At 44.5% G+C, this 26,246-nt stretch overlaps 2 non-coding genes across 2 annotated transcripts; one reads left to right on the top strand and one right to left on the bottom strand.

The window, feature by feature from the left end:
• The first annotated feature begins 4,609 nt into the window (after nt 1–4,609).
• On the top strand, nt 4,610–4,681 carry TRNAH-GUG (transfer RNA histidin (anticodon GUG)). The gene has a single exon. It is a non-coding gene; the product is annotated as a tRNA-His (tRNA).
• Nucleotides 4,682–25,969: 21,288 nt separating this feature from the next.
• Nucleotides 25,970–26,041, bottom strand: TRNAH-GUG (transfer RNA histidin (anticodon GUG)). Its single transcript has one exon. It is a non-coding gene; the product is annotated as a tRNA-His (tRNA).
• Nucleotides 26,042–26,246: the final 205 nt, after the last annotated feature.

Here is a 26,246-nt window from a genome sequence, read left to right as displayed (position 1 = left end):
TTCATTTGTTGTGCTCACCGCTCATGTTCCCTGTGCCCGAATAGGGAAACGCTCATGGGAAGGACATGAGCTGGTTGTGTTCCCACTGCCCGGTCCGTTCTTGATGCCTCCAGATGTGGGCTTTGTGGGGCAAGACTTGGTCACCATGCAGCTACTCGCCTAGAGTGAGGCTTGACACCTCGTGAGCACCCAATATATGCTCAGTGAATGAAGGCATTCCAATGCAGTTTTCTGAGAGACATCAGGAATTCTACTGGATTTCTCCCTTTTAGTCCTTTGAATAATTCGGGTAATGGGAAGATAGAAAAAGCTTTTCAAACCTGGGTGTTCTTTGTAAGGTTTATTCCAAGTCTAGAGGGCACCTTCTGGAATGAGCTCCCCTCTCTGTAAGGGGACACCCCCTCAGCCTGTGGGACTCTGTAGGCAGAGGAGAAGGTGAACCCTGAACATTGAAGAGGAGGAGAAGAAAGTGGGTAATACTGGGGGCAGCCTGGGGTATGAGAGACAGACAGACAGACATACAGACAAGACACAGGCACACACACACAGATGGAGAGGTTGGAAAGGCAGGGCTGCGTCAAGGAGGAGTCGGGAAATGAAAGGACCTATATGTCCAAGAGCCAGATTTAGGGTGTAAAAGTTGGAGTTCAGTTTTGCTGAAGAGAGTCAACAAAAGAACCAAGGCAAGGGGAGCCAATAACTCCAAGGATCCAAGTCTGCATAAGAAGCATGGTCAGGTGCAGGATCCTATGGCTCCAGAGATTTGTCTCCAGTGGATGAGTTTTACAGAAAAACAAAACAAAACAAACACGGTCAAGGAACGAATAAGACAGAGGTAGTTATTAGCATGCTAATTCACCCTTGTCTAGGAGGGAGAACAGTCCGTAGATCGTTTGCATTCAACAAAAGCAGGATGCAATTCATAAAGAAAAGAGAGGAGGAACAAATGTCTAGAAGGAGCCATTATTTCCCCTCCTATTTGATAAGCCTCTTGACAGGAAGCAGTTCAGGGTCCCTCCAGCCAGTTTTCTCTGGACTTAGTTAGGTCACCAGAGAACACAATTACAATTATTGGAAGACTGTCTAAACATCTTGGAGGTTTAGCTGTGGAACACGTGCCAGACAGTATCTCTGGGGAGTGTCCACCATGTCTTTCTGCTGCCCCTCCTGGTTAGGTAAGTCAGGCAGGGCACCACCCCGTCACTGGTACATCAGACTGGTGTATGGAAACTTTACTGTGCTGGCGAGAGCACGAAGGAAAAGGCTCTCTCATTGAGTTGGAAAAATATATTGGAAGATAAATTGGCACACCTCCTGTTGAAGTCAAACTAAGAACACGTAAAGAGATGACTTCGGCTCCCAGCAAAGTTCGAGTAACAGATGCCTGATTTACTCTCCTGCCTGAAATCTGCCCACTGCTCCTCTCTGTAAACAAACAGGTGCCTGTAATCCCAGCAGTTTGGGAGGCCGAGGTGGGCTGATCCCTTGAGCTCAGGAGTTTCAGACTAGACTGGGCAAGATGAGGAAAACTCATCTCTTCCAAAAAAATTCAAAGAATTCGCCAGGACTATAGGTGTGCCTGTAGTCCCAGCTACTCAGGAGGTTGCAGTGGGAGGATTGCTTGAGCCTGGGAGGCAGAGGTTGCAGTGAGCTAAGATTACACCACTGAAGTCCAGCTTGGGCTACAGGGTGAGACCCTGTCTCAAGGAAGGAAGGAAGGGAGGGAGGGATGGTGGGTCCGGGTGCGGTGATTTACCACTGTAATCCCAGCACTTTGGGAGTCTGAGTCCAGTGGATCACAAAGTCAGGAGATGAAGATGATCCTGGCTAACACAGTGAAACCCCCATTTCTACTCAAAATACAAAAAATGAGCTGGGCGGCATGGCACATGCCTGTAGTCCCAACTACTTGGGAGGCTGAAGCAGGAGAATCACTTGAACCTGGGAGGTGGAGGTTGTAGTGAGCCGATATCACGCCAAAACCACACTATCAGAGATGATAAATTCGCTGGATGGGATTAACAGCAGATTAGATGTTGCAGAAGAAACGATCAGGGAACATGGAACCATGAATAATTGAAAATATGCAAAATGAAACTCACAGATAAAAGAGATTTTTTTAATGAAAAGATTATCAGTGAACTGTAGGGCAGACTTAAGAGGTCTAATTTTTGAGTAATGGGAGTCCCTGAGAAGGAGCAGGGAGGAAAGGAAACATTTATTTTCTTTCTTTGTTATTTTTATTAGGAATGGGGTCTCAGTATGTTGCCCAGGCTGGTCTTGAATTTCAGGCCTCACTCAACACCTCCCAACTTGGCCTCCCAAAGGTGTGAGCCACTGTGCCCAGCCAATTTCTGAAGAAAAATAGCTGGAAAGTTCCCAATCATAACAAAAATTATAAATCCAGTGACCCAAGGAACTGAGGAAACCAAAGCGCAAGAAACATGAATAAAACCACTCCTAGATACAGCATAATAACATTGCTCAAATCCAGCCAGAAGAAAAAGACATTGTACATACACAGGAGCAAAGATGAGGATTGCATCAGCTTCCTTTCTGCTCTTGCCGGCCTCTACCAGGAGCAGCAATGCACGCGAGCAGACAGAGAAGCAACATCTTTAAGGTACTGAGGGCAGGGGAAGTTAATCTAGAATACTATGCCAGAAAAAATAAATTCCCAAAAGTGGAAGTGAAATAAGGACATTTAGAGATGTACAAAAGCTGACCGAATTCACTACCAGCCAACCCACACTACAAGAAACATCAAATGAGTCCTCCAGGCAGAAGGAATCCAATACCAGATGAAAATCCAGATCTCCACAAGGAAATGAAGAACACCAGAAATGGGTAACTATACTAGGTATTTTTTTATTTTGTAAATTTCTTTTGTAAAATTTGACCATTTAAACAAAAGCAATAACAATGGGTTGTGGGGTTTATAACATGCGTAAAAGCAAAGTGCATGTCAGCAATAGCGTCAAGGCCAGAAGGCGAGGTATAATATCACTTGAAGGTTGACTGTGATAAGTTAAAAAGGTTTGCTATAAGCCCTAAGGGAATTACTAAAATAACAAAAGAAAGAGTTATAGCTAATAAGCCAACAGAAGAGAGAGAATAGAATGATATAAAAACTTTATGAACAGTATGATAGAGTAATTGTTCTTCCTGTAGTAATTGCACCTCTATCCTAAAGAAATATTTAGACCAGTGGCTGAAAATGCCCGTACAAGAATGACTAGAGCATTATATGTAATTGTAAAAAATCACAGAACCAATTTAACCTCAAAAGCATATGGAAAGGGCTAAATGAATGACAGTTAAAAAGAGAGAGAGAGAGAGAGAAAGCGAGAGCAAGGCGCGGTGGCTCACTCCTGTAATCCAGCACTTTGGGTGGCTGAGGCGGGCGGGTCACAAGGTCAGGAGATTGAGACCACCCTGGCCAACATGGTGAAACCCCGTCTCTACTAAAAATACAAAAATTAGCTGGGTGTGGTGGTGCGCGCCTATAATCCCAGCTACTCGGGGAGCTGAGGCAGGAGAATTGCTTGAATCAGAGAGTCAGAGGTTACAGTGAGGCGAGATATCTTGCCACTGCACTCCAGCCTGGCCACAGAGCGAGACTCCATCTCAAAAAAAAAAAAAAAAAAAAAAGAGAGAGAGAGGGTTCCCAGAATCCTAGCGGACCTTGATTTACGTCCTCATGTCGTACGCGACACACGGAGGAGAGGAGGGTAAAGTTAGTCTCCCTCTGCCTTTCCATGATACCATGTGCTGGATAGAAGAAAGTTGCCAGCGGTTTAACCATTTTTAAAATGCAAGAAGCGCTCCATAGAACAGGCTCGAACCACCCACCTCCGGGCTTGGAAACAAGCACACCACCCGACTGAGACACACAGACAGACGACTCTCACTCTGGTATCACCATGCAGAGCAAGCGCCCATTCAACGTTAGGAGGAGCCACCGCCTTTTTTAGAACAACTGTGCAGGCTCCAAAGCCTCGGAAAACCTGAGAGGCGCATCTTGCCGGCTACGGTTGAAACCCGTGCTTTGGATGATTCCGAAGCTGGAAGGGCAGCGGAATGGCCTTCGCCCCGTCCTGACCCTCGCAGGCGTCAGACCCAGCATCCCAGGAAACTCCCGGGTCCGCGACTCCCTGGTCCTGAGCCGCGTGGGTCCAAGGGAAGCAAGCAGAACGCCCCGTGGACTCTAGTGATGGCTCTTCCCCTTCTTGGCTCCGCCTTCACCCGATTCTCTACTGCTGCTTGCGCTCCCCTCGCTCACCTCGGCCTCCGTCGGTGGGGCGGGAGAGAGGAGGGGTGAAAAGCAGAAATACGGAGAGGCCCCAGAGAAGCAGAGGAGGTGCGGACCAGGACAGAGAGACCTCCCGAGAGAGGCTGGTGCAGGGAGGCCCAGGCTGGAGTGGAGGAGATGAGAATTGTTCTCATCACCTGTGAAGATTGGGAGGAAGGGAGGGAAAAGCAGAGCGGGCATGAAAGAAAAGCGCGAGTCCTCTGTGGCTGTCTGGGAACGAATCCGCCTAATAATCGAAATCTATTGACGTCAAAATGGCTAGAGCAAGCTCCACCACCGCGGCTTAGCCTGTGGCTCGCCGTGATCGTATAGTGGTTAGTACTCTGCGTTGTGGCCGCAGCAACCTCGGTTCGAATCCGAGTCACGGCAATGTCGTTAGTCTAGGCTGTCAGCTGCTTCGTTTTGCTCCCGCAACCTTCAGGGTAAGGAAAAGAGACCTCACGAGACCTAACACCTTACTAACTTGGCGTCGAATCCAAGGGAAACCCTGGACGTGCTCCGTCCTGTTTCTGAACCTCACGCAGCAAATAACCCAGTCGGCCCTGTTGGTGGCTTACACGAAGGCAATGGTGTGCTCAGAACCGTTTTTCCGGTCACTGGGGGCACGTCGGGGTAAGGAAAAGAGACCTCACAGCTCACTAACCTGGGGAGGAGTCCAAGGGAAACTCTAGACGTGCACCGTCCTGTCTCTGAGCCTCACAGAGCAAATAACCCAGTCAGCCCTGTTGGTGGTGGCTTACACGAAGGCAATGGTGTGCTCACAATCTGTTTTCCAGTCACTGGGGCTGTTACACACGAAACGACAACAAGCTTTTAATGACTTTAAACTCCAGACTCTTTGTTGTGGCCTACAATGGCTTGTCTCCGTGCCCGTCACCAAGTTTGTATGCCAACAGCAAAGTGTGGGGAAAGGCAATCTGGTGCCAGGGGTCTTTCCACCTCCACTCTGCCAGGTAGGAATGGGCCTTGGGCCTAGAGCACTTCCTTCCCAAGAGATAAGGAGTCCTCACAGCCTGTGCTAGACTCACCTCCTTGTGTGGGAGTATCTTTCCCCCGATCAGACTTAGTGTGTACCCCTTTGTTCCACTTAAGCATGTGCATCAACTGGCACTTGGCCAGCTGCTTTATCTGCCCCCCACTAAGGGGAGGAAGCGGGGGTCCTTTCTTCTGCTTCTCAAGAGGCTGTGTGTGCAGGCCAAATGGAGGGACCTGCTGGCCATGGGGGACCAACGCCTACGACTGAAGCGGAGCCCACACCCTGCTCTGTCTCCTCTCTGTATGAATAATGTGTTGTTCTTCCGTCCAGTCTTTGACTGCCTTGTATTTCCTTGGCGACTCTGATACCAAGAGGCTAGGGCCAGAAGTGTTCAGACTCCTGCTGATAGGAAACAGATGCCACTTGCTGGACAAGATGAATGAAGATTGTTCTTGTGTAGGTCTTTTTGTGGACACGTGCATTCATTTCCCTTGAGGAATACCAAGTACTGGAATTGTTGGGTCATAGGGTAGGTGTAATATTAACTTATTAGAAATGACCAAATGGTTTCTTCCAGAATGCTTTCTCACCAGCAAGGAGAGTTCCACTGGCTGAACATCATTGACAGCATGTGATGTTTACTGTCTTTTAAATACACCTGTTCTGGTGGATGTAAAACGGTACCACATCGTGGCTTCCATTTGTGTTTCCTTTAATGAGTAATGCTGTTGAGTGTATTTACTAATGTCTTTTCACCGTTTAGCAATCCTTCTTTCCGAAGAAAGGCTATTGAAGCATTTTCCCTAATTGGCTTTGCTTTTTATTACTGATTTGTAAAAAGTACTCTCTGTATTCAAGATTTTTTTTTTTCAGGTAAACACAGTGCAATTATCTTCTCCCAGTCTGTGGCTCACCTTCTCACTTTTTCATGGTGATTCTTGATGAGCAGAAGTTGATAACTTTGGTGAAATTCTACTTTGCTTTATTTGTTCCTGTTATCTCTTAAGGCAGAAATATATTCTGCTACATTCTCTTCCAATAACTTTAGGGTTTCGTTTTAATTTCTAAATCTATGGCATATCAAATTCATCTCCTGACCACAGCAAACTTAGCATCTGCTAATGTCCTGATCACCAGAAAACTTCTGTATACTGTCAATACACTGGCAAGTGTTAATTCTCTGCTGTTTGACAGCTATGGGCCCTGTGCCTCCCTCCATTTCTTCCCTACTCCTCTCTCCCTCCATCTCCTTCTCTGTCCTTCTCTCTCTTCTCCAGTGCAGCTGAGAATCCCAGAGACACCTGAAACAGAGAAGTGGACAGGTCCAGTGTAATCTATGTCCAAGAACCCAGGTTCTGTGTTGGAAATCTATGTCAGCCCTTGCTTGACCTTGGTTAACTATATTAAATTTTATGTGCCTCAACATTTTTCTATGGAAGGTTGGGCTACTTTGCAAACTCTGCCTGACACTGCTGTTGTCAGACGTGCCTGGATTTAGTGACTGCTCAATCAATAATGTAATCACTAGAATTATAAAAATCATTATTATTGTCCTCTGCCTTATTTGTGAACAATCACTCTCCAGATTGTTTTCACTTTACCTTTGCTTCTAGAACTTCACGCGGATGGAATCACGGTGCATCTACTCTGTTCTACATGCTTCTTTCTCTCTGCATAATGTCTCTGGCTCTATCCATTGCTGAGTGTAGCAGAAGTTCATTCCTCTTTCACTAATGAGTAGTATTCCATTGCAAAGAGACAGCACAGTTTGTTTGTCATTCTCGCCCCACCTCCACCCCGATAATGAGCGTCTGGGTATTGGCTATTCTGAATAAACCAGTATTGGGTATTCTGAATAAGCCGGCTTTGAACTTTCTTCCCACAAGAGATTTTGAGGGCATCTGTTTTCATGTCTCTTGGGGAAAACCTAGTTGCCTAATTGCTGGTACCAAAGAGTGGGATATGTGCAAGTTCATAAAAACTGACAAAACTTGTCCTGAAGTAGTTGTGTCATTTTACATTTCCAGCAATGACGTGTGAGAGTTGTGGTTGTTCTTCATCTTCTCCAAGATTGGGTGTTTCCTCTTCTTATAAATTTAGCCATGCTACTGGAAGTTATAGTGGTGTCTCAATGTGCTTTTAATTTCTATTTTCCTGATAGCTAAACATATTGTATGTGCTTTATTGACCATGTGTGTACCTTTTATTCTTATGTATCTGTTCAAGTCTTTTACCCATCTAGCATACTTGGGGTGATTGGTTTTTGTTGTCATTGTTTTTGTTTTTGTTGTTTTAATTACCAGGTAAGAAGATCTCACCATACTTTATAGTTACAGGGTTTGGGGGTCAGATAGGTTTCATGATTATTTTCTCCCTGTCTGAGGCTGTCTCATTTCTTCACTTTCTTTGTTGCCTCTTTTGATGAGAAGATATGGCTAATATTGATGAAGTCTAATGTATCAAGTCTTTCCTTTACACATTTTTTTTCAGTGCCCCATTTAATAAATCTCTGTCTACCAACAAGTCACAAAGTATCCATGAAATGCTTTATAACCTTAGCTTTTAAGTTTTGGTCTATAATGTGTCTCAAGTTACTTTCAAGTGTAGTGTGAGGGAGAAATAACCTTGTTTGTCTCCCCCTTCTCCTTTATGAAAGGCAATTAATTGAAACTATTTCCTTTGCCCCATTGAACTGCTTTTATTGAAAACCTATGGCTGGTCATGGTGGCTCATGCCTGTAATCCCAGCACTGTGAGAGACTCAGACAGGTGGATCACTTGAGCCCAGGAGTTGGAGACGAGTCTGGGCAATGTGGCAAAACCTCATGTCTACTAAAATGCACCTGTAGTATGAACTACCCGGGAGGCTGAAGCAGGAGGATCGCTTCAGCCTGGGAAGCGGAGATTACAGTGAGCTGAGATTGGGCCACTGCATGCCAGCCTGGATGACACAGTGAGACCCTGTCTCAGAAAACAAAAAGGAATTAACAAACAAGCAAAAAACCTATGTACTGTATAGCTGTGGGTCAGTTTCAGGTCTACCAAGTCAGTCTGTTGATGTATTTGTGTCTCCCAATGCCACTTGCACACTGCCTTGTTTATAACAGCTTAGAGTGAGTCTGAAACTCAGGTTGTGCAAGTCCTCTGGTTTTGTTCTTTTTCACACAGCATAATAAGCTTTGAAATAGGTCATAATTCATGTAACCATCACATAGATCAAGATATGCTGTCACTTCATACCTCTCATTTCAGCGTGGGACACAAGCCCGTGCACATCTATGCTAATTGCCCCCTTGGGGACAAGGATCACTGTTATGGGAAGTCAGGGTCCCCGAATGGAGGGACCAGCTGGAGCCAAGGCAGAGGAACATAAATTGCAAAGATTTCATCTTAATATGGACATTTATCAGTTCTCAAATAATACTTTTATAATTTCTTTTGCCTCTCTTGAATTTCTTAATCCTGTTATCTTTGTAAACTGAGGATATACCTCACCTCAGGACCACTGTGATAATTGTGTTAACTGTACAAATTGATTGTACAACATGTGTTTGAACAATATGAAATCAGTGAACCTTGAAAAAGAACAGAATAATAGCGATTTTTATGGAACAAGGGAAGACAACCATAAGTTCTGACTGCCTGTGGGGTTGGGCAAAAAGAGTCATATTTTTCTTCTTGCAGAGGGCCTATAAATGAACATGCAAGTAGTAAACATATCACTAAATTCTTTTCCTAGCAAGGAATATTAATATTAATACCCTGGGAAGAGAATGCATCTCTGGGGGGAGGTCTATGAGTGGCCACTCTGGGAATGTCTGTCTTGTGCAGTTGAGATAAGGACTGAGATAAGCCCTGGTCTCCTGCAGAACTCTTAGGCTTACTAGGGTTGGGAAAACTCGGCCCTGGTAAATTTGTGTTCAGACCAGTTCTCTGCTCTCAACCCTGTTTTCTGTTGTTTAAGATGTTAATCAAGACAATACACGCACCGCTGAACATTGACCCTTATCAGTGGTTCTGCTTTTGCCCTTTGCCCTGTGATCTTTGTTGGACCCTTATCAGTGGTTCTGCTTTTGCCCTTTGCCCTGTTCCCTCAGAAGCATGTGATCTTTGTTAGACCCTTATCAGTGGTTCTGCTTTTTGCTCTTTGAAGCATGTCATCTTTGTACGTACTCTCTGTTCTTACACATCCTCTCCTTTTGAAACCCTTAATGAAAACTTGCGGGTCTGAGACTCAGGTGGGCACCACGGTCCTACTGATATGTGATGTCACCCCTGGCACCCCACCTGTAAAATTCCTCTCTTTGTACTGTCTGTCTTTATTTCTCAGCTGGCCGACACTTACGGAAAATAGAAACAACCTACATTGAAATATTGGGGGTGGGTTCTCCCAATAGATCCTCCCTTCTACCCTCTGGAGAGAATAAATCTTCAGTTGTCTGCAGGGAGGATGAACACACAAAAAGTCCACAACACTCAGCACAGAGTCCAGATTTTGGTGGTGGGTTTGGTGGGGAGGAAGCTAACATTTCAGGCCTTTCAAAATCTTAGGAAAAGTTTTGTTTATTTCTAACTGTGAAATGTACAAAGCTTTGGGTGACTTATAATTTCTTTTTCTTCTCGAAAGATCACAGGAGACCTAATATTTGTGTCCCCCCAAAATGCCTTGGTTGAAACCCTAACCTTCCCCTGTCCACCCCTGGAAAGTGTTAAAATTAGGAGGAGGGGCCTTTGGGAGGTAATTAGATCCAGAGGGTGGAGTCCTCCTGAGTGGGATTAGTGCCCCTATGAAAGGGACACTAGAGAGCTCTCTCAGCCTCTTTCAGGCCCCTGCAGATATAGTGGGAAGATGGCAGTCTATAACCAGGAAGAGGTTCCTCACCATAACCCTACCATGCTGGCACCTTGATCTTAGACTTCCAAACTCCAGAACTGTGAGAAATGTCTGTTGTAGATGAGCCACCTAGTTTATGTTACATTATTATAGAAGCTCCAACTAAGACAGAGATGGAGTCCCATGGAGCGTGTCTAATTTTTGATGCTGGTCATTGCGTTCTTCAAGTGGGATGTTGCAAATTAGAAACTGAGGGACAGCTGACCTTTCCTGCATATGAAAGAAGAGAGTGGAGGGGCAGAGATACAGAATGCGGAAGAACAAGCTGGAACCAGAAAACTTATTTCAGGTTCTGGCACTTGAATGTCTGATTTTAGAAAAACAGAAGATACTGGTAGGTGTATCCAGAGAAGAAGACCTTCAGTGGAAATGGCAGATATTTAAAAGCCATTCAATTACATCTTTCACTTGTTTGTATGTAGTCCCTCTTCTCTCATCTTTGTAAGTGTGGCACAGGTGAACTGGATGTGTTTGTCCAATGTGTTTTTGGAATGCATGTGTAAATAAAAATGACTGTGTCATACTTCACATATTCATCCCGGAACCTCCTAGAGTTCCCTTAGGTTCCATCAACTGTACATTGAAAGTACAACAGGCCGATCGTCGGGATTAATTTTCACTGGACATTTCTAGGAAGAGGGAGGAGGAGGAGGGGGAATGTGACAGTCTCAGCAGCAGTTACTATATACTCTTACCGAAGTGGTTTTCCTATGTGCTTCCCAACAGATTGGCCTTTTCTTCAAATAAGAGCAGTTGGAATAACAAAGCTGTTCAGTTGTACCCTTGGAATCCACGGAAATCCTGGGTAGGGAAGCTCCAGTACCACCAACTGGAAAGACTGGGAATGCCTAATAGCTGGTACTGGCCATTGTCGTAGGCTTTGTCCACTTTGACAAACTGAAGACGGGGACTCGACTCACCTTTGCCAGCCACGGGAGGACCTTTAGACGAGGTTAGGTCGACTTCCTGGTAACTTTAGATCCTGAAACCTCACAGGATTTTTCTTCTCTTCCCCTTGATCTCTCTTCCGCCTACTCAACAAGACAGGACTCGCCGCCTTTCTTTCCCATCAGAAAGGGATCCCTTGCGGACAGGACCGAAGTGAGTAGCTGGTTTTCCCTACTTGTCCTTCCGGGCCTGGGTGTCTCGGGAGCTCAGGCTGACAGGAGACCTAACTACCGGCGAGTGAGAGCAGCAGGAGCCTGGAGGGGCCCAAGCACCGGGGTGGAGGTTTGGTGCCGGGGGTTGAGAACAACAGTTAAACTCTCTTCTTCCCCTGGCACCACGCACCTGCCCCCCGGGATGCCGAACGAAGTGGTCCCTAAAGCTCCTCTGCAGGCCCAACCGAAACAAGCCTGAAGCTCCAGGATGGGCGAGAGGATCCTCTTTGAGTGAAACCAGCCTTCTGCCTGGCTGGCCCTGGTCAACACCCTGGGAAGAGGCCGATTTGGCGGACAGAACGGAGGAAAAGACCTAAAGGTAGAATCTCATGATGTCGAGATGTTAAAACCCTCCAATTTTAAGGTCCGACTGTGAGGGGAAGCTAGGGGGTCTCGAGCTGGATCGACCCCTGAGCCTTCATCTGGAGAGTCCTCTGCACAAGCTCAGAGGACAGGACTATGTGCACCAATGGTTCTCATCAGGCGGCAACTTCACCCTCACACGCCTCCCCCATCCCTGCTGGGCCACAAGACCACGACTAGGGGAAGCCCGGAGGGAGAATGTTAACCCCTGGCATCTATCTAGTCAGCAGAGGTGAGGGATGCTGCTAAACACCTTACAATCCACCGGAGGACACCCCCCCCCCCCACCCACGCCACCCGGAAGTAGCCATTCCCTGGAGGTGGAGAAACTCGCCGGTAGATCAATGCCCACGCACTTGGCCGACAGGAAATCACGAATTGGCAACCAATTGGATCTTGGATCTGAGGAAAAAACTCCAGCGTCAGAGGGAACTCTCGGAGCTTTGCCCAGAGCATAAGGAAGGAACGTACTCCTTCCCTCAGTGATGGATCCTCACATCTGGGGGAAATCATAGACAATTTCTTTTGTAGGGCGAACTCTGCTATACAGTTTATGATGTCAGGGTGAATACTTTCTTTGGGTTGCAGTCAGAAACTGTAGATTTTTAAAAATTTAAAATTCATTATTGTCTGTCAGTATTCCAAAGTGTATACAGAAAGCTATTGCACTGTTCAGGAGATGGCTCTTAACATTTTGGAAATTCAAGGTGATGAATGTCCAGATAAGACTATCTCTCCTGGTACAAAGTTTGACAATGCTGAACATTTTTAAAGGTTCTTTTTGATATACAAAGTGCACCAATGAGTGCTTTTTAATTCTTACAATAATTCTGGGTGAGGTAGGTATTTTTCCAATTCCCATTTTATGCTTCGGTAGCCCTTTGTATTTATACTTCAAAACACTTGGCTCACTTGTAATTATGTAAGAAATTAGTTGTGATTATTTGTTTAATGTGCGGGAGTTACAAAAGGCAAGCTTTAGAACAAGACAGACCTGGTTATGATTCCTGGCTCTGAAAGCTGTACACCCTGTGACCCTAGACAGGTGTTTTAATGCCTTGCTGCCTCTGTTTCTTGCTCTGTAAAATGTGAACAATAACAGTATTGGCCTCATGCTTTTTTTGAGTTTTAAAAGTAATAATGTGGACAAAGATCAGTGGAGTGCCTGGCATGCTGAACCCATCCCATGACTGTTAGACGTAGTTGTTATGATTTGTATCAATCCATTTTCACACTGCTATAAGGAACTACCTGAGACTGGGTAATCTATGAAGAAAAGAGGTTTAATTGACTCACAGTTCTGCATGGCTGGGAGGCCTCAGGAAACTTACAATCATGGCGGAAGGGGAAGCAAGACACTTCTTATATGGCGGCAGGACAGAAAGAGAGAGAGTGATGGGGGGAAGTGCCACACACTTCCAAACAACCATATCTTGTGGTTAATTAAAAGGTACTCATTGGTGTGCCTTGTATAGAAAAAAACATACACTCACTATCATGAGAACAGCAAGGAGGTAGTCTGCCCCCAAGATTCAATCACCTCCCAGTAGACCCCTCCCCTGACATGTGGAGATTACAATTCAAGATGAGATTTGGGTGGGAACACAGAGTCAAACCATATCATGATTGTTCTATAATAAAGAGATGCCCACATGTGTTTCATCAGGGACAGTGCTCATTAACCAGTTGTCCTGCCGTAATTATTAATAGTATCCCCTTTGCTTTCAAAAGTGTCCTAGTTTACAAAAAGTATAGAAATGGAGGACTGAATAGTGGTTGCCCAATATTGGAAAAGGGTAAGGGTAAAGGGTGCAGAGGTGGATGTGGTTATAAAAGGCAACATGGGAGATCCTCGTAGTGAAGGAACTGTTTAGTATCTCCACTGTGGTGGTAGATACCCGAACTTAAACATGTGAAAAATTGCATGAAACTAAACACACACACAAACAAGTACAAGTTAAGTTAGGAAAATCCAAATAAGATTTCTACATTGTATCAATAGGTATATCTTGATTATGATATTGCAAGATGGTACTATTCAAGGAAACTGGGTAGAGGGTACATGAGATTTCCCTGTATTATTTCGTATAACTCCATGTGAATGTACAAGGATCTCAGGATTAAGAAAGGTATCCTAGTTTGGAAGATAAAAAATATATCCCAGTAGTAATATCCACTGTCCCACCAGGACCTGACTACCTTCTATAAAAAGAAGTGCCTTTGTTCCCCTCAAGTTCCTTTATTTGGTTTTATTCTTCTTCACTGTACCTGACTCCACTTGGCAGATTACATTTATTTTTTCATCTTTCAACAGCTATTTACTGAATGCCTACTAGATGCCAGGCTTGAGATCTAGCAATGAACAAGATCTCTGTGAAACTTACATTCCAGTAGGAGAAATAAATAATAAACCAAAAATATAATCGGTAAATTATTTAATGTGCTGGGAAACAATATGTGTAATGGAAGAAATATGTAAAGTGATGGATTAGGGTTCTCCAGAGAAACAGAATCAACAATTGACTCATGTGATTATGGAGGCTGAGAAATCTCAAGATCACAGTTGGCAAGCTTGAGACATAGGAGAGCCCATGGTGTGTTTCTGATTTGAGTCCAAAGGCCTGAGAACCAGGAGAGATGATGGTGTGGTTACAGTTCAAAAGCTGGCAGGCTTGAGGCCCAGGAAGAGCCAGTGTTGCAGTTCAATTCCAAAGGCAGGAAAAGGCTGATATCTCAGCTGAAGCAATCAGGCAGAAGGAGCTCTCTCTTACTCATGGGCAGGTCAGACTTTTGGTTCTATTCAGGCCTTTAAGTGATTGGATGAGGATCATCTACTGGGGAAAGAAATAAGCTTTATTCAGTGTACTGATTCAAATGTTAATCTCATCCAAAACCATGCTCACAGACACACCCAGCATAATGTTTGACCAAGTATCTGGGCACCTTGTGGTTCAGTCAAATTAACACATATTAACTACCTTAGCAAGATGAAAAGCAATGAATGCAGGATGGTGGTTGAAATTTTAAACGTTGGTTATATAGTCTCATTGAAAAAGGAACATTTGAGTGAAGACTTGAAGGGGTGGTAGAATAAACCATTTATTTGCTTATTGGCTGTCTCCCTCTATCAGAATGAAAGCTTCATGAAGCGAGAGACTTAATTTTTATCTGTTATATCCCTAGTGCCTGGTGCAGGGTAAGTACTCAAAAATATTTGTTGAGTGAATGAGTAATGATTGAGGATGGGGACTGGTTTGTATCTGGTTATATCTCTTGTCCTTAGCACAGTACCTGGCACATCCTAAGCCATCAAAAAGGGTTGGTTATATGATTGTCTTTGAATTCTATGATTGTTTATAATATGCAGTAAACTTCACTGAAGACACTGACTCACTTGTTTTGTTTGATATTGTGGCCCCAGCACTGCAGCACTTAGAACAGTGCCTAGAAAATACATAATAGTTAGTGAAAAATTGTTATTGACCAAATGGGCACAGATAAGGAGACTGAGGCTCAGAAGTGTTAAATGAGTTGAAAATAGTCTCACAGCCAGGAAGCAACAAAGCATGGGGCCTAACTTTGTCTTTTTAATTCTCAAATTACAATATTTCATCTATATCAAACTGCTTTAAAAATTGTCCTGGGGTCTCTCGTTTGGCCATGGCCTTTCTTTCACCTACACCATCTCTCTTCCTTGTCCACTCCAGGCTGTGTTGTGTGGTCATGTCTCCCTGAGTGACAAGCAGGCTGGTTATGTGGAGTTGTCAGCACACAAGCCTCCCAGAGGATGGCCTTCTCCTCCAGGTGCCACAGTGTCAGGGGACACTCTCTTACATTAGCACAAGCAGAAGGTAATGCAACCTTTTGGTGGCCATCGACTTTGTCAGACAATAGTGCTGTTCAGTTTGAAAGACTCCACTGGGAAGTTGCAGACTTTTAAACTAATTTGGTGTTTATTCAACTTTGCAATCACTTCTATGTACTATCTGTGTTTCACACACCACAAAACGGTGCTATACTGTGCAACTGAATTAGTTGTACAGTGACTCAAAGGCATTAAACAATGACTTTGATATTTTAAGTACTGACTGGGAGGGATTTTTAATTCCTTCCTCATAATGAAAACAGCAAAAAAATCCAGTTACACAACCCTGGAACACTTACTCTCTTTTCTATTCTGGGTGGACCCCAGTGAGACAGAAAAAAACCTCTGAGCACTTAATTTGCTTCATGGCAGAAGAAAAATTAAACAAGCATAGACGTGCAACCTTAATGACACCCAGCAACACTAGAATAACCGTTCCCAGCTTCTAAAACCTGATATTTAGTATAATGGGTAAATCTGGTGGGAGCTTTTCAGTGCTGCTGAGTCTGAAAAAACAGCTACTTTGTGAGGAGGGGTGGGGGTAGAGGCAGGGAGAGTGTCTTGCTTGTGCTCTCTTGTTAGGAGGGTCTCAGTGCAGAAGCCAAGCCAGAGGGGTGCAGGCAAAATACAGCACTGGCAGGAGAGTCCCTGAAGGCTGTGACCCTTCTGCAGACAACAGCATCACTATGCTAGGCACAAATGTGTCAGTTCTGCCAGAAACAATATGGGATTTTTCATACAGTGCCTTTCTGGAGATGGTACTGACAGAAAGGAAGAAGAGAGGGGGAAAAACAATGCAACAAAAAACAAAAACCATAGCAAGTGAATTAGTACCATGAAACTATGAGCATTAACTGGTTATAGTTCAGGGCAAAGCACCTCAGTGATGATTCACATCTGACAATAAATACAGGAGTAGCTGTTGAAAGCTTGTTTGATTTTCACAAAGAGGTTTAAACAAACTTTCACTTGTTCATTAGTCTTAAGCCACACATTTATGGCAGGGGATGCATTAAACCTAACATATGTCTGTGACCAAGGTATTTGGTGGTTTTAAAGATGAAGACACAAAGCCGTGCATATAGTTTATGCAGAGCGGCCTTGAACTACCCGTAATGGAGTGAGATACAGTTATTATGTATTAATGCTGTGAATCTTCATCCAGAGAGAGAAAACAAACAGGCGAGAAGGAATGCAGCATCTTTGAAGATAAAGACTTAGCGGGCCCCATTCTGCAATTGGTATTGAGTTTGCATAAACTCATTTTGTTGTTGTTGTTGTTGCATAATTTTTTAAAACGCAACTGGTTTAAATCTGTTCCCTGAGGTAATTTACGCTAAAGCAGCATTCTAACACCATAAATTCCCTGCTTATGGCAATCTCTGGTTGGGTGTCAGGTCGGTGTAAGTTACTGAGCAAATGGCCGCTTCAAAATTTTTAGGGTAATTGCCTCTATAACTCGTTTAGCATAGGCCTTGTCAGGAAATCTCTAATTGTAATTGATGCCTCTGCTTCCTTTTCTCCTCCTCCTTTTTAACCACATTGTTGTACTAAAAGCTTCACTCTCCAGTGCAGAAGAGCACGGGGCTTTTCATCTTTGTAGCACTCGGATTTTGTTATTATTAAAGCCTTCCCTCATGAAAACGTGATGTCACCCCCGATGGGGTCCAGTAGGTGGTGGTTGGTTGGGTGTACCTCTGCCCCAGCCCAATCTCTACCCTTGCCTAGGAAACCTTCATGACAGAGAAGGTAGATCTTGATGGGGTTGGGATAAAATGAAGAGCAAGTTACCACTACTCCAATTCTAAGTTTTGCATGAATGCTGGGTTGGCTGTTGATTTCTACCAGAATGGTGTGAGCAAAGTCAACAGCATATTTTTCTCTCTTCTCTCATCTCATGTGTATGGGTACGATGCCTTGGTAGGAAGGGTATCATTGGGATTGTATATTACAATATTCATGGCCAGGAGCTTCTGTTGATTTGTGTCTACATACGGGGATTTTTCATGAAATTGCATAAAGCATGTTAAAGAATCAACTCCAAAATCCAATTTGTTAATTATCTTGCTTAAAATATACTTCAAATATATCACATTTGACATCATATGTCATTGATAGTAGAGGGAAATAACACTTAAAATCAATAAGTGTTTTTAATTTATTTTGCTTATTATGCTTGTCATAATATTTTGACATGGAGGGCTGACATGTCAACGATGCTGTTATCAGGAGGCAAGGCAATGGCATTAAACTGTCTCACCATCTGTGCTACTGTTTCAGCATAAAGTGGGCCCATGGGGAAAATATAGCTAAAATCTCCAATGAAGTGTCTGCTTATGAAGTAAATACAGGTCATCACTGAATAAAGCAGCCTGAGCTCAAAACAAAAGCTGAGGGAAAGAAATCTACACTCTAATCTATTATCTTTTCTCCCAAAGGATTCAACAATAAGAGCACTAAAAATATGCGACTGCTGTCTGTCTGCCAGACTTGTGAAAAGTGTTCCACATATTTTATCTCGTCTCCTCTAAGAGGTGAGGTACTTTCACATGGCAAAACCCAGCTCTGAATGAAAGTCTGTGTGATTCCATGCCTGGCTCTATTCTCAGACACCAAAGCCATCACTATTCTGGATGGTTTGGAACGAAAATGGATTCTGATTTCTGGATCCTCTCCTGGCTATTACAATCCACATCGCAGGGGGCTGAGGCACCCCTCGCGATATGGGGAGTCATAGCAACCCCCTCTCCCCCCCTGGCTATCACAATCCACATCGCAGGTGTGTGAGGCAACCCCTGCAATATGGGGAGTAATAGGAACCCCTCCACCTGCCCCGGCTATCACCATCCACATCGCAGGGGCGTGAGGCACCCCCAGCGAGAAGGGGAGTAATAGCAACCATCTCTCCCCCCCTAGCTATTACGATCCACGGTGGACTCATAGCCTGTTTACGATTTTGTGAGTATATATCAACTCCCCCTCTGGAAATTATGAACTATTTCACAGACCTGTGTACACCCGTCTGTATTGGGAGTAATATCAACCTCTTTCTCCCTGAATATTGAGAACAGTATCACAGGAGTGTTTCTACTCCCTGCGATGTTGGGTGTCATGTCCTCCTCTCCCACGTTGAAATTAGAAACAATATCACTGGGGGCGTGTACACCTTCTGTGATACTTAAAGAAATATCATCCTCTTCCCTCCAGGATCATGGGAATAATATCCCTGGGGGGTGTACACTTTCTGCGATATATGTAGTAACATCATCCCCTCCGCCTTGGAATATTATTAAGGACCATTTCACGCGGGGCTGTATAACTCTTGCAATATTGGGAATATTATTATCCTCTTTCCCCCCTGCGTATTTGGAAAAATTTGAGGGTTTTAACATCTCGACATCATGAGATTCTACCTTTAGGTCTTTTCTTCCGTTCTGTCCTCCAAATCAGCCTCTTCCGAGTGTGTTGACCAGAGCCAGCCAGGCAGAAGGCTGGTTTCGCTCAAAGAGGATCCTCTCGCCCATCCTGGAACTTCAGGCCTGTTTCGGTTGGACCTGCAGAGAAGCCTTAGGGGCCACTTCGTTCGGCATCCCAGGGGGCAGGTGCGCAGTGCAGGGAAGAAGAGGGTTTGACTGTTGTTCTCAACCCCCGGCGCCAAACCTCCACCCTGGTGCGCACGCCCCGCCAGGCTCCTGCTGGTCTCACTCACCGGTAGTTAGGTCTCCTGTCAGCCTGAGCTCCCGAGACACCCAGGCCCGGAAGGACAAGTAGGGGAAACCAGCTACTCACTTCGGTCCTGTCCGCAAGGGATCCCTTTCTGACGGGAAAGAAAGGCGGCGAGTCCGGTCCTGTTGAGTAGGCGGAAGAGAGATCAAGGGGAAGAGAAGAAAAATCCTGTGAGGTTTCAAGATCTAAAGTTACCAGGAAGTCGACCTAACCTCGTCTGGAGGTCCTCCTGTGGCTGGCCAAGGTGAGTCGAGTCCCCGTCTTCAGTTTGTCAAAGTGAACAAAGCCTACGACAATGGCCAGTACCAGCTACTAGGCATCCCCAGTCTTTCCAGTTGGTGGTACCGGAGCTTCCCTACCCAGGATTTCCGTGGATTCCAAGGGTACAACTGAACAGCTTTTGTTGTTCCAACTACTCTTATTTGAAGAAAGGGCCGATCTGTTGAGAAGCACATAGGAAAACCACTTCGGTAAGAGTAGTATAGCAACTGTTGTTGAGACTGTCACATTCCCCCCACCTCCTCCTCCCTCCTCCTAGAAATGTGCAATGAAAATTAATCCCGACGATCGGCCTGTTGTACTTTCAATGTACAGTTGATGGAACCTAAGGGAACTCTAGGAGGTTCCGGGATGAATATGTGAAGTATGACACAGTCATTTTTATTTACACATGCATTCCAAAAACACATTGAACAAACACATCCAGTTCACCTGTGCCACACTTACAAAGATGGGAAAAGAGGAACTACATACAAATGAGTGAAGATGTAATTGAATGGCTTTTAAATATCTGCTGAAGGTTTCCACTGAAGGTCTTCTACCGGTGTCTTCTCTTTCTCTAAAATGAGACATTCAAGTGCCAGATCCTGAAATAAGTTTTCTGGTTCCAGCTTGTTCTTCTGCATTTTGTATCTCTGCCCCTCCACTCTCTTCTTACATATGCAGGAAAGGTCAGCTGTCCCTCAATTTCTAATTTGCAACATCCCACATGAAGAATGCAATGACCAGCATCAAAATTTAGACAACCTCCATGGGACTCCATCTCTGTCTTAGTTGGAGCTAATGTACCATAAACTGGGTAGCTGATCCAGAACAGACATTTCTCACAGTTCTGGTGTTTGGAAGTCTAAGATCAAGGTGCCAGCATGGTAGGGTTATGGTGAGGAACCTCTTCCTGGTCATAGACTGCCATCTTCCCACGGTATCTGCAGGGGGCTGAAAGAGGCTGAGAGAGCTCTCTAGTGTCCCTTTTATAGGGGCACTAATCCCACTCAGGAGGACTCCGCCCTCTGGATCTAATTACCTCCCAAAGGCCCCTCCTCCTAATTTTAACACTTTCCAGGGGTGGACAGGGGAGGGTTAGGGTTTCAACTGAGGCATTTTGGGGGGACACAAATATTAGGTCTCCTGTGATCTTTCAAGAAGATAAAGAAATTATAAATCACCCAAAGCTTTGTACATTTCACAGTTAGAAATAAACAAAACTTTTCCTAAGATTTTGAAAGGCCTGAAATGTTAGCTTCCTCCCCATCAACCCCACTACCAAAATCTGGACTCTGTGCTGAGTGTTGTGGACTTTTTGTGTGTTCATCCTCCCTGCAGACAACTGAAGATTTATTCTCTCCAGAGGGTAGAAGAGAGGATCTATTGGGAGAACCCACCCCCAATATTTCAATGTAGGTTCTTCCTATTTTCCATAAGTGTCAGCCAGCTGAGAAATAGAGACAGACAGTACAAAGAGAGGAATTTTACAGGTGGGGTGCCAGGGGTGACATCACATATTAGTAGGACTGTGATGTCCGCCTGAGTCTCAGACCAGCAAGTTTTCATTAAGGGTTTCAAAAGGAGAGGGTGTGTAAGAACAGAGAGTAGGTACAAAGATGACATGCTTCAAAGAGCAAAAAGCAGAACCACTGATAAGGGTCTAACAAAGATCACATGCTTCTGAGGGAACAGGGCAAAGGGCAAAAGCAGAACCACTGATAAGGGTCCAACAAAGATCACAGGGCAAAGGGCAAAAGCAGAACCACTGATAAGGGTCAATGTTCAGCGGTGCGTGTATTGTCTTGATTAACATCTTAAACAACAGAAAACAGGGTTGAGAGCAGAGAACTGGTCTGAACACAAATTTACCAGGGCCGAGTTTTCCCAACCCTAGTAAGCCTAAGAGTTCTGCAGGAGACCAGGGCTTATCTCAGTCCTTATCTCAACTGCACAAGACAGACATTCCCAGAGTGGCCATTCATAGACCTCCCCCTAGAGATGCATTCTCTTCCCAGGGTATTAATATTAATATTCCTTGCTAGGAAAAGAATTTAGTGATATGTTTACTACTTGCAGGTTCGTTTATAGGCCCTCTGCAAGAAGAAAAATATGACTCTTTTTGCCCGACCCCACAGGCAGTCAGAAATTATGGTTGTCTTCCTTTGTTTCACAGAAATCGCTATTATTCTGTTCTTTTTCAAGGTTCACTGATTTCATGTTGTTCAAACACATGTTTTACAATCAATTTGTACAGTTAACACAATTATCACAGTGGTCCTGAGGTGAGGTATATCCTCAGTTTTTGAAGATAACAGGATTAAGAGATTAAATTAAAGAGAGGCAAAAGAAATTATAAAAGTATTACTTGAGAACTGATAAATGTCCATATTAAGATGAAATCTTTACAATTTATGTTCCTCTGCTGCAGCTCCAGCCGGTCCCTCCATTTGGGGTCCCTGACTTCCTGTAACAATGATCCTTGGCCCCAAGGGGGCAATCAGCATAGATGTGCAAGTACTTGTATCTCACACTGAAATGAGAGGTATGAAGTGACAGCATATCTTGATCTATGTGATGGTTACATGAATTATGACCTATTTCAAAGCTTATTATGCTGTGTGAAAAAGAACAAAACCAGAGGACTTGCACAACCTGAGTTTCAGACTCACTCTAAGCTGTTATAATCAAGGCAGTGTGCAAGTGGCATTGGGAGACACAAATACATCAACAGACTGACTTTGGAGACCTGAAACTGACCCACAGCTATAAGGTTCATAGGTTTTTTGTTTGTTTGTTAATTTCTTTTTGTTTTCTGAGACAGGGTCTCACTGTGTCATCCAGGCTGGAGTGCAGTGGCGTGATCTTGGCTCACTGCAATCTCTGCTACCCGGGCTGAAGTGATCCCCCTGCCTCAGCCTCCCAGGTAGCTCACACTACAGGCACATATTAGTAGACATGAGGTTTCTCCATGTTGCCCAGACTGGTCTCCAACTCCTGGGCTCAAGTGATCCACAGGCCTCAGTCTCTCATAGTGTTGGGATTACAGGCATGAGCCACCATGACCGGCCATATGTTTTCAATAAAAGCAGTTTAATGGGGCAAAGGAAATAGTTTCAATTAATTGCCTTTCATAAAGGAGAAGGGGTAGACGAACAAGGTTATTTCTCCCTCACACTACACTTGAAAGTAACTTGAGACACATTATAGACCAAAACATAAAAGCCAAAGATATAAAGCATTTCGAGGATACTTTGTGACTTGTTGGTAGACAGAGATTTATTAAATAGGGCACAGAAAAAAATGTATAAAGGAAAGGCTTGATAAATTAGGCTTCATCAATATTAGCCATATCTTCTCATCAAAAGAGGCAACAAAGAAAATGAAGAAATGAGACAGCCTCAGACAGGGAGAAAATAGTCACGAAACTTATCTGACCCCCAAACCCTGTAACTATAAAGTATGGTGAGATCTTCTTACCTGGTAATTAAAACAAGAAGAAGAAGAACAACAACAACAACAACAAGAACAACAACAACAAAAAAACCAATCAACCCAAGTATGCTAGATGGGTAAAAGACTTGAACAGATAGATAAGAATAAAAGGTACACACATGGTCAACAAAACATATACAATATATTTAGCTATCAGGAAAACGGAAATCAAAACCACATTGAGACACCACTATAACTCCCAGTAGCATGGCTAAATTTATAAGGAGAGGAAACACCCAATCTTGGAGAAGATGAAGAACAACCACAACTTTCACACGTCATTGCTGGAAATGCGAAATGACACAATTACTTTGGGACAAGTTTTGTCAGTTTTTATGAACTTGCACATATCTCACTCTTTGGTACCAGCAATTAGGCAACTAGGTTTTCCCCAAGAGACAGGAAAACAGGTGCCCTCAAAATCTCTTGTGGGAAGAAAGTTCAAAGCCGGCTTATTCAGAATACCCAATACTGGTTTGTTCAGAATAGCCAGTACGCAGACGCTCATTATCGGGGTGGAGGTGGGGCGAGAATGGCAAACAAACTGTGCTGTCTCTTTGCAATGGAATACTATTCAGCAATGAAAGAGGAATGAATTGCTACACTCAGCAATGGATAGAGCCAGAGACATTATGCAGAGAGAAAGAAGCATGTAGAACAGAGTAGATGCACCGTGATTCCATCTTCATGAAGTTCTAGAAGCAAAGGTAAAATGAAAACTGTCTGGAGAGTGATTGTTCACAAATAAGGCAGAGGACAATGATAATGATTTTTATAATTCTAGTGATTACATTATTGATTGAGTAGTCACTAAATCCAGGCACGTCTGACAACAGCAGTGTCAGGCTGAGTTCCCAAAGAGGCCCAACCTTCCACAGAAAAATGTTGAGGCACATAAAATTTAAGATAGTTAACCAAGGTGAAGCAAGGGCTGACATAGATTTCCAACACAGACCCGGGTTCTTGGACATATATTACACTGGACCTGTCCACTTCTCTGTTTCAGGTGTCTCTGGGATTCTCAGCTGCACCAGAGGAGAGACAGAAGGACAGAGAAGGAGACAGAGGGAGAGAGGAGTAGGGAAGAAATGGAGGGAGGCACAGGGCCCATAGCTGTCAAACAGCAGAGAATTAACACTTGCCAGTGTATTGACAGTATACAGAAGTTTTCTGGTGATCAGGACATTAGCAGATGCTAAGTTTGCTGTGGTCAGGAGATGAATTTGATATGCCATAGATTTAGAAATTAAAACGAAACCCTAAAGTTATTGGAAGAGAGTGTAGCAGAATACATTTCTGCCTTAAGAGATAACAGGAAAAAATAAAGCAAAGTAGAATTTCACCAAAGTTATCAACTTCTGCTCATCAAGAATCACCATGAGAGGGTGAGAAGGTGAGCCACAGACTGGGAGAAGATAATTGCACTGTGTTTACCTGAAAAAAAAAGGCTCAAATTTTCAATATAGAGAGTACTTTTTACAAATCAGTAATAAAAAGCAAAGCCAATTGAATTAGGGAAAATGCTTCAAAGCCTGTCTTCGCAAAGAAGGATTGCTAAACGGCGAAAAGGCATTAGAAAATATGCTCAACAGCATTACTCATTAAAGGAAACACAAATGGAAGCCACGATGTGGTACCGTTTTACATCCAGCAGAACAGGTGTATTTAAAGAACAGTAAACACCACGTGCTGTCAAGGATGTTCAGCCAGTGGAACTCTCCTTGCTGGTGAGAAAGCATTCTGGAAGAAACCATTTGGCCGTTTCTAATAAAGTTAATATTACACCTACCCTATGATCCAACAATTCCAGTACTTGGTATTCCTCAAGGGAAATGAATGCACGTATCCACAAAAAGACCTACACAAGAAGAATCTTCATTCGTCTTGTCCAGCAAGTGGCATCTGTTTCCTATCGGCAGGAGTCTGAACACTTCTGGCCCTAGCCTCTTGGTATCAGAGTCGCCAAGGAAATACAAGGCAGCCAAGCACTGGATGGAAGAACAACACATTATTAACACAGAGAGGAGACAGAGCGGGGTGTGGGCTCCACTTCAGTCGTGGGCGTTGGTCCCCCATGGCCAGCAGGTCCCTCCATTTGGCCTGCACACACAGCCTCTTGAGAAGCAGAAGAAAGGGCCCCACCCCCTCCCCTCAGTGGGGGGCAGATAAAGCAGCTGGCCAAGTGCCAGTTGATGCACATGCTTAAGTGGAACAAAGGGGTACACACTAAGTCTGATCGGGGGAAAGATACTCCCACACAAGGAGGTGAGTCCAGCACAGGCTGTGAGGACTCCTTATCTCTCAGGAAGGAAGTGCTCCAGGCCCAAGGCCCATTCCTACCCGGCAGAGTGGAGGTGGAAAGACCCCTGGCACCAGATTGCCTTTCCCCACACTTTGCTGTTGGCATACAAACTTGGTGACAGGCACAGAGACAAGCCATTGTAGGCCACAACAAAGAGTCTGGAGTTTAAAGTCATTAAAAGCTTGTTGTCGTTTCGTGTGTAACAGCCCCAGTGACTGGAAAACAGATTGTGAGCACACCATTGCCTTCGTGTAAGCCACCACCAACAGGGCTGACTGGGTTATTTGCTCTGTGAGGCTGAGACAGGACGGTGCACGTCCAGAGATTCCCTTGGACTCCTCCCCAGGTTAGTGAGCTGTGAGGTCTCTTTTCCTTACCCCGACGTGCCCCCAGTGACCGGAAAAACGGTTCTGAGCACACCATTGCCTTCGTGTAAGCCACCAACAGGGCCGACTGGGTTATTTGCTGCGTGAGGCTCAGAAACAGGACGGAGCACGTCCAGGGTTTCCCTTGAATTCCTCGCCAAGTTAGTAAGGTGTGAAGTCTCTTTTTCTTCCCCTGACGCCCCTGGTTGCGAGAGCAAAAGGGAACAGCTGATAGCCTAGACTAACGACATTGCCGTAACTCGGATTCGAACCGAGGTTGCTGCGGCCACAACGCAGAGTACTAACCACTATACGATCACGGCGAGCTACAGGCTAAGCCGCGGTGGTGGGGCTTGCTCTAGCCATTTTGACGTCAATAGATTTCGATTATTAGGCGGATTCGTTCCCAGACAGCCACAGAGGACTCGCGCTTTTCTTTCATGCCCGCTCTGCTTTTCCCTCCCTTCCTCCCAATCTTCACAGGTGATGAGAACAATTCTCATCTCCTCCACTCCAGCCTGGGCCTCC

The sequence above is a fragment of the Gorilla gorilla genome, chromosome 1 (genome assembly GCF_029281585.2).
Source record: "Gorilla gorilla gorilla isolate KB3781 chromosome 1, NHGRI_mGorGor1-v2.1_pri, whole genome shotgun sequence".
Taxonomy (NCBI): Eukaryota; Metazoa; Chordata; class Mammalia; order Primates; family Hominidae; genus Gorilla; species Gorilla gorilla.
This window is presented reverse-complemented; position numbering and strand designations above follow the sequence as displayed.